Source organism: Microtus oregoni, unplaced genomic scaffold, assembly GCF_018167655.1.
Source record: "Microtus oregoni isolate MIOR12 unplaced genomic scaffold, Mior012 000001F_ref0000356, whole genome shotgun sequence".
NCBI lineage: Eukaryota > Metazoa > Chordata > Mammalia > Rodentia > Cricetidae > Microtus > Microtus oregoni.
The window spans coordinates 77701305-77710218 of NW_024543060.1; the positions used below are offsets into that span (position 1 = coordinate 77701305).

Here is an 8914-nt window from a genome sequence, read left to right on the forward strand (position 1 = left end):
TTTAAGAAAATCAGTGGATCCAGATATGACAAGGCTTGCAGCCTCCTTACTGAAGTCTCTCTCTATCTTCATGTTCACTCTTCCTCCACATCTCTGTGTTTTTCTCTCTTTGGGTTTGGGGCTAAATTGAAAAATATGTGTGTTACTCATCCCAAGATGCTTAATTTAATTACCACTCTAAAAACTTTTTATCTGACAGGACAATGTATGCAGGTTCCAGGGGTTAAGACATGGATATGTTTACTTTGTGTGTGTGTGTGTGTGTGTTTTAATGATGACTAATCTTGGTTGTCAACTTGACACATACACACTAAGAAAGAGGGAAGCTCAATTAATGATTAAAATTTTATGAAAATAAAAATAATAATAAAAAAAAAAGAAAAGAAAATAAATACTGGCACGCACCGTCCGCCTCTTCCACCTCTGCGGCCTCCTTCTGCCAGACCTGGTGCCTTTTTTGTGAAGCTGCAGCTGACGAGACTCCTGTGTTTGCCATGGCCGACGAGAAACCCAAGGAAGGAGTCAAGACCGAGAACAACGACCATATTAATTTGAACGTGGCGGGGGCAGAATGGCTCTGTGGTGCAGTTTAAAATTAAGAGGCATGCACCACTCACTAAACTAATGAAAGCCTATTGTGAACGATAGGGTTTGTCAATGAGGCAGATCAGATTCCGGTTTGATGGGCAGTCAATCAATGAAACAGACACACCCGCACAGTTGGAAATGGAGGACGAAGGTACGAATGATGTGTTCCAGCAGCAGACAGGAGGTGTCTACTAAAAAGGGAACCTGCTACTTTACTCCAGAATTTTGTTATAGACCAAGAATACATTGGCAATTAGAAAGCCGCAGTTTGGTTCCACCACATCCTGACTACTACACTATAGTTTTCTCTATTCTTTCATTTCCATGTGTCCATTTTTTTTTGTTTGGTTTTTCGAGACAGGGTTTCTCTGTGGCTTTGGAGCCTGTCCTGGAACTAGCTCTGTAGACCAGGCTGGTCTCGAACTCACAGAGATCCGCCTGCCTCTGCCTCCCGAGTTCTGGGATTAAAGGCGTGCGCCACCACCGCCCAGCAGCTCTCAGTGTTTTAACAAAAGAACCCAACCACAAAATCCTTGCACACCTTGTTATCATTGTAAAACCAAGGACAATTTTATAACTTTTTTGTATGTAGCTGTTACATGTAGGGCAATCTGTCTTTAAGTAGGGATAAATTACTCTTGAACAAAATGATCCTAGATAGTTTTCCCTTCAAGTCAAGCATCTTTAGCTTCAAAACCATCCAGATTGTGTTGGGCATGGTTTTCATCTTGTGTCTTGGGCCTCAAGTTGTCTAACAATCACCCAAAATCTCATTTGTAATGTAGGACCAAGCAACTTTGGCTAAGGCCTAGACTCGACACATGGGCAGCTCCTTGCCCAAGGGCTAGTTTTGCCATGAAGGAAACAAGGTACAAGTGGAGTGTCTTTGGTGCTCAACATTCTCTCATGAGGAGAAGAATGACCACCAATCTCACCCACCTATGAATGCTACAAGATACAATAATAACTTATTGTAACATTTCCAATGGGGAATACTGGCACAAAATAAAACGACATCAAATCCCAGCATGCAAAGGGACATGGGAATGAAGTGCTATCAACATCTGAGAAGCTCTGGATAAGTGAAAGCCAGCAGGAGAGGGAGAGTCAGTTTTCTTTAAGAATGTGGATTCTGGTGGGTTAATCATTTTGCCCTGGAAAATTCCACTTTCAGGTGTGTATGCATAGCATAAGCTGTACTTGATGGCTTTCAAACAAATAAAGAAAACAGAAAATTAGGTAAGTAGAAGGAAGTGGGATAGATCTGGTATATGTATGGAGAAGGAGAATGATTAAAATACATTGTACTTTGCTTTAGATTTTACTTGAGTCTTGAGAAAGAGAGATGGAGAACATAAAGTTGGATGGGTAGAAAGATAGAAAAGATCAAGCGATTATTTTGGGAGGGAACATATTATCAAAGGATATTGTATAAAAATATGTATTTTGGTTTTGGAGGAGAGCTTAGTAAAGGAATATTGAAATAAATTTTGATAATACAAATATAAATAAAATATATGAAACTTTCAAAAAACTATTAAAAGTGGCATTAAAAGAAAATATTAAGCAATAGCGTACTCCATTTAAATAAAATTATTTTCATGTATTAAGGAAACCTATCTAAATTCATTAAAATGTGTAATATACATCATGTATATTAAATAAAAGTATTATAGGTATTTATGAACCATCATTAATGTATGCTTATTCTCACTTTGATAATTTTTAATTTTTATTAAAGCACTATTAATATGCAGTTAGTTCTGCAATTTGATAGATGCTGATGAGTTTCACTATTCCATACATCGTTGACATAACCTTCATCAAGTTAATAGACATATCCATCTTCTTATAGTTATTGGGTCCTGTATAGATATGTGGAGAGATGTATGGATGTGCATAAATATTGCAAAGACTTAACATGTAAATATTACTGTTAATACTGAAGTATTTTATTATTAGACTAATAATAAAAATATCTTGTTTCACAATGGATTTCCAAAATTATGCATGTAACATAAAGGAAATGACATGAAAAAAGCATAATAATTTCCCAATACTCTTCACAAAATCTATGATAACTACCCTTCTATATTTTACTACTATTAATCAGGCCATATTAAAGGTCTCATAAGTAGATCTATCCAACATAATGTTGGTATATTACATCTGGAATAATGTTTTCTATTTTACCCAGGTAGTAACAAATATTTTTTTTTCTTTCGAAAGTTGAATAGCATTCATTATGAAAAAAATTTCCCATTTTCTCTATCTAGATATGGACATTTTAGCTACTTCTGTAAAGTGGTTATTTTAATAATGCTACAATGAACCTGAAAATGCAAGTATCTCTTGAAGATCTTGATTTCGTATCTTGGCTTCATGTCCAATGTGAGATATTTGATCCCATGGTTGTGTTACTGCTAACCTTTAGAGGACCCTTCATACTATCAGGAAATTTTATATTCCGTTTTGGCACTAGCTCCATAATTCTGTACTCCTCAGTTAGTATGGAGGTATTCCAGTTTCCCTATAACCTCCCTGGCAACTAATACATTTTGTTGGAACTGTCATAACTTGTGAAATGCAATCTTCTTTGTTATTTTGCTTGCTTTTCCCTGGTGAACAGAAATGCTGTAGCTCTTCTCATATACCTGTCACATACTTAAATTGTCTCTTCAACTGCTTGACCTTTTCTGTTTGTTTGTTTTACACTGAGCACTGAGTTGTTAGTTTTCCTGGTATTGAGTTTTAGTCATCATTTTTTTCAGTCCTTTTATTTTTCTTTAACTTTTATTGATACTTTACTACTTATCTTCTCCTCCCCTTGCTTCTGTCCTCTGCCCTTCTAACCTCTCTGTCCAAATAAAACAAAATTTAAAAGAAAACACTCAAACTAAACAAAGAGAAGAAGAAGAAGAAGAAGAAGAAGAAGAAGAAGAAGAAGAAGACGAAGAAGAAGAAGACGAAGAAGAAGAAGAAACAGAAGAAGAAGAAGAAGCAGCTTGTGAAAGCTAGAGTGTGTCCCATTGAGCTACATGGTTTACCCTTTAGTTCTTTCGTTTTTACTTGTGTTTATTGTCACTATCATTGGTCTGGTTTGAGGCCTCTGATGTCTTCGACACTGCCAATAATTGGCTCTTCATGGATATCCCACTGTTGTCCTCTATCATGGAGATTCTGTTGTTTTGGATCTGTAGCTTTGTCCCCTGCACATGCTCCAATAGTTTGTTTTGTTTTTGGATCTGTAGCTTTGTCCCCTTTACATGCTCCAACAATTTATAGATTCATTGGATGTTGGATTCGGCTTACTCATAGCCCTGGTTCTGGGCCTCTGTGGTAGCTGCATTGGTCAGTCTTCCAGCTCGCCTTCATCATCAAAACCCAGGCAAGCTCTCCATCACTGTCTTAGCTAGCTCACCCAATGCAGCCTACACAACGCGTGGGGCCAGTTCTCTTGCTCTCAGGTCCTCAGGTCCAGGTCCATCACACTCACATCACCATGACCAGGTATCATTTACTACATATGACTCAGAGAAAATTTCCTTTGATAACATCAAAAAATTTAAAACTTGTAAAATCTCACTGAAGTGCTTACTTCTGTAAATATAACCCAAATGGTAAACCAGTCGCATAATCCCACATTTTCTGCAAGTTTGTTTTCCTATCTAAAACAACAATTTTTCTTTTAATACTCATTTCAAAAATACTTTATAAAAGAAAATTACTACAAATTAAAAATTAAAGGGACATACATTCATAATCATATTATGACCTAGAAAATCTTTGAAATTGTACCATCTAAATTGTTGATGTGTTTTTATGCATAGCTTAGATTCCCCATCCAAAATTATCCAAAACTATACATATTACACAAATAAAAAAGTAATTTAACTCATGTCATATTAACCTGACAATGAACATTTAACTTTCAACATATGAAAATCATGATCAAAGATGACGTTTATATTCATGACAGCAGCCATTAAAATAGAAGCTAAATATTTGGCAATCCCCATGTACAACATGACTTGAATTATAAGTTTATTCTTAATTCTTTCCTAAATTCACAGCACTCAGTATACCTTATAAACTCAATTTAGTTCGATTACCTGATTATTATTAAGCAAGTAATCAAACTTTAGAATAGTAAGTTATGTATAGCGACTGATGTTGTTAAACACACTAATGGGCTCCTCTCGAAGGCTAGAAAGATTTATATTTATCATAAAACAACTGATGACATCTACAAATTGAGGTAATATTTTTTTCTTCTTTTTTTTTTCATTTTCCACTGTGGAAATCTTACTGTCATGGAGACATTGATTCCCCATTGTAATCACCCCTAGTGTAAAACACAGCTGCCAAACAAATGTACCACCAGCATGGGCCCCTCTTAGCATCTGTTTAATCTCGGCGCAGTATATAAGAATCCCTTTTAGAGTGCATCAATCATGGAAGAGTGAGACAGAATTCAAGCATTTCGTCCTGCTTGGCTCCCTTTGTATCTAATTTAGGCATGTATGACCCATTGCACTCATTGTTGTGCTTACAACAGCTGTTTCTTATTATTAAGAAAAGCAGCTTTGCGTGCAGAACATAAAGCAATAAATGCTCGTAATGTGGATAGAGTACATTTGCTTCTAAAGGTTATAAATATGCACTTAATAAAAAAGCAAGGTGATGCTAACCATATTTCACAGAGAATAAATCGTACATCTTCTAGCAGTAAAGTCTAACACCTGCCAGTCAGAAGAGAACAAAATGTTCAGGCCCAAGTTTCTCATCTGCAAAGATTTCGTCATTAATGGAATGGGTTAATTGGTAGGAAGGTAAAGATGTGTTGGACACTTAACAATTATGCTATATAAAAGGATCTTTGGTGTTTTTCCTAGAAAAGTACATATTTTAACTCATAGAATTTTTAGAAATATATAAATGGTAAGTAAATACATGCTGAGTTCTTAGTTTTATACCATATATAAATTTTACATAAACTTGAAAGAAAAACATTAGAAACACTTCGCAATGCAAATCTGTACATTTTGGCCTCAAATCAATACCTTAATTAGATAGGTTCACCTCTCAATTCTTAGATAACAAAAGGGATTATGGCTCAAAAAAATGTAAGATTGAAAGGCATAAAAGAGTCATTTAAAAATAATATAAACAACAACAAAAAAAAACAAAAAGACAATCACAAACTAACTCCTCCCAAAGTCTTTTTTTTACACCTTGAATAGAAGGAGCTTTTCTCCTGTGAGTCTTGAGAAGATGACCTGAACTTATCTCAATATGGTCATGAGGTAAAATTAAGTAACTTTATACATTTTAAGGGTATTTCTGGGTGCTTCATGTGTTCGTGTATTTTCTAATTTTACGATATCATTTATTTTATAATCCATTAAGATTTAATTCATTAGCAATGAAGTATATTATTCAGCCTTTTTTTTTTTTGGAGAAGACTAAGGTATATATACAACGATAGTTATAACTACTGTCGAAGTAAATGTTTTTCCTATTGTCTGGGAAATTTTCTCATGCTTACCCAATGACTCCTCTACACAACCATCTTTGCCTATAGAAAACAACATATGCTGTACATGAACTGTTTTGAATTCCATTTGAGCTGAATAACACTTGTGATTCCTTTGGCCAGGCTTGACATTTAACAGCAAGGCTTCTCATATTTCTACAGTGCTTTACCTCCTTTCGTGGGTTGCTGAGAAGTATTCAATAATCACCTTATCCCTTTGCCAACCTTTCCTTGTAAATACTTTCAAATTGTAAAATATTGTAAAGGAAGCATTTTTCAATGTCTTGGTTTAAAAGGAAAAAAAAACCTACCCTTATATGTCATTGAAATTTTCTTATGATAGGAGTAACAAGAATTTGTAAATATATACTGAAATACTCAACTATTTTTATATATTTTTACATTTTACTCACTTAGGTATATGAATTCTAATGGCCCACACTGACATAAGTATTTGATATGAAATTGCTTCCCTAAATTGCTAGATGATGCTTTTCTGATGACATTTGGACTAGGCACCCATCTAAGAGTATAGCAGAATATCATTAGGGATTATTTTGGCTTTTAATTCCATTTGTGTTTGGCTCTATCCTGGGTCTCTAGGCTATCCAGTCTCTAGTTCCTGGCCACTCAGGCAGTGTTGGGCATGGGTACACTCCTATGGCATGGACAAGTTAGGCCAGTCATTGTTTGGCAACTTTCACAAGTTCTGTATTGCCATTGCCCCAGCACGTCTTAGAGGCAGAACATGTTGTAGGTCAGCAAAGGTTTTGTGGCTACGTTATTGTCCCAGTCCCACTGCTGGGATCCTTGCCTGGTTATAGAACATGGGTTCAGGAATCAATATCCCCATTACTAGGAGCCTTCGCTAGACCACACTCTTATGCTCCCACTAGTTTTCATTACACTAGAGTTCAACATTTCTAAGCATCAATCTTCCAATAAAGAGCAAAGTTCATTATGGTTTAATACCACATTTCCCTGATGAGGAATGCAGTTCAAAAGCATTAGATTAAATTGTTCTTTAGTCTGATTTTTTCGGTCTGTAAAATAACAGCTCAAAAATGTGTACCTGTGTTATGTTCCTTTATTATTGAACTACAGTGATTCTGCTTATATATACACAACACTTGAATTATATACATATACTCCAAATATTTGGTCTATTGCTTTGCTTTCTATTGTTAAATGAAACTGTATGATTTGTGAAATGTTTGCGAAAGACCACAGGTCACTTTTATTCCTCTATACTTAGGACATTCTAGAGTGAAAAACTGTAGAATGACATTGTCTCTAATAAACTTCTATTGATTGCTAACATTAGCAATGTTATGAAATAACTTTCTTTTTGATAGATATATGCTGTCCCCAAATAGTTTTCTTTTTACAAATAGTTTATTTTGTTTTTGAGATTATAACATAACTACACAATTTTCTCCCTTCTTTAGTTGTTGCTCTTCTTTTGTTATTTTTACTTACATGTATGTGTATGCATATTTTTAATTAAATAGCTAAATACAAACCTGCTCAGTCTCTATAATATGGTTGAGCAAGGACAACAACAATTATCATTGTAACAATGATGGGGAAAGCCCAGGAGGTCTCAACACTACATTAACAAGTAAAGAAAACTCACAAATACTGAGAGTGAAAAAAATAGTCTTTGACAAAAGTGAGAACAATTTTCTTTATAAGCATTTTTCTTCCTATCTAAAGTTCTCAGGAGCACATTTTCTTCATTCATTCTTCTGTTGAGGGGCATCTAGGTTGTTTCCAAGTTCTGGCTATTATGAATAATGCTGCTATGAACATAATTGAGCACATGTCCTTGTGGTATGAGTGAGCATTCTTTAGGTATTGCTGGGTCTTGAGGTATATTGTTTCCTAACCTTCTGCAAAATCACCATACTGATTTCGAAAGTGTCTGTACAAGTTTGCACTTCCACAAGCAATGAAGAAGTGCTCCCCTTACTCCTAATCCCCTCCAACAGAAGTTGTCATCAGTGTAGCTTTTAAGAAGAGTAAAAGGGTAAGTCTGTGTTCGAATGGGTTAGGATGCAGTGGGATATTTTGATTGGCCATGTTAATTAGGCAAACTAAAGGGGTGTGCTTTTGAATGCTACATTGTAATACTTCCATAGCTAGACCTGGGTAGTCAGCCTCAGGAGGAACAAGTGAGCATATAAGCTCACTTATATTGAATAGCTGTGAAATGGGAGAAGAATCACGAGAAACAGAAACATGTTTAGAAAAAGAACAGGTATAGTTTAAAACATACGGAGATTTTAACAGTTGGGAGTTGGAGAATATCAGAAAGCATTAACAAAAAGCACCCAAAATACCAAGAATTTGGTATGTATGCTATTTTAAAACAGGTGATGAATGCGCTGAATGACTACAAGGGGTTAAGAGGAGCTTGTGTGGAAAAGGCTGTCAGAACCACTGCCTCACACAATTGAGTGAGGGACAATGATGGAACTTTGACATCTCTCCCCTTTAATTTTAAATAGTCAGTGCTGATTCATGAATGTTTTATTCATGTGTAGTCTTTACTGATAGCAGCTGTTTTGTAAAGTAAATCTCCATGATTAGCATCAAGCAATAATCTAGTTTGTTATGCCATTGATTTTCTACTTGGAGTGGATGTAGTTAACAAAGTTAGCCTATGTTCTTCCTTTATTCCTCCATCTCTGTCTTTCTTCCATCCTTTAAACCTATCTACCCCTTAGCTTCCCTCGCTTCCTCCTATCCTCTCCTCCCCCTTCTTTACTTCCTTGCTTTCTTCTGGAG

At 35.5% G+C, this 8914-nt stretch overlaps 1 pseudogene; it reads left to right on the plus strand.

The window, feature by feature from the left end:
- The first annotated feature begins 494 nt into the window (after positions 1 to 494).
- Positions 495 to 783, plus strand: LOC121463126 (annotated as a pseudogene).
- Positions 784 to 8914: the final 8131 nt, after the last annotated feature.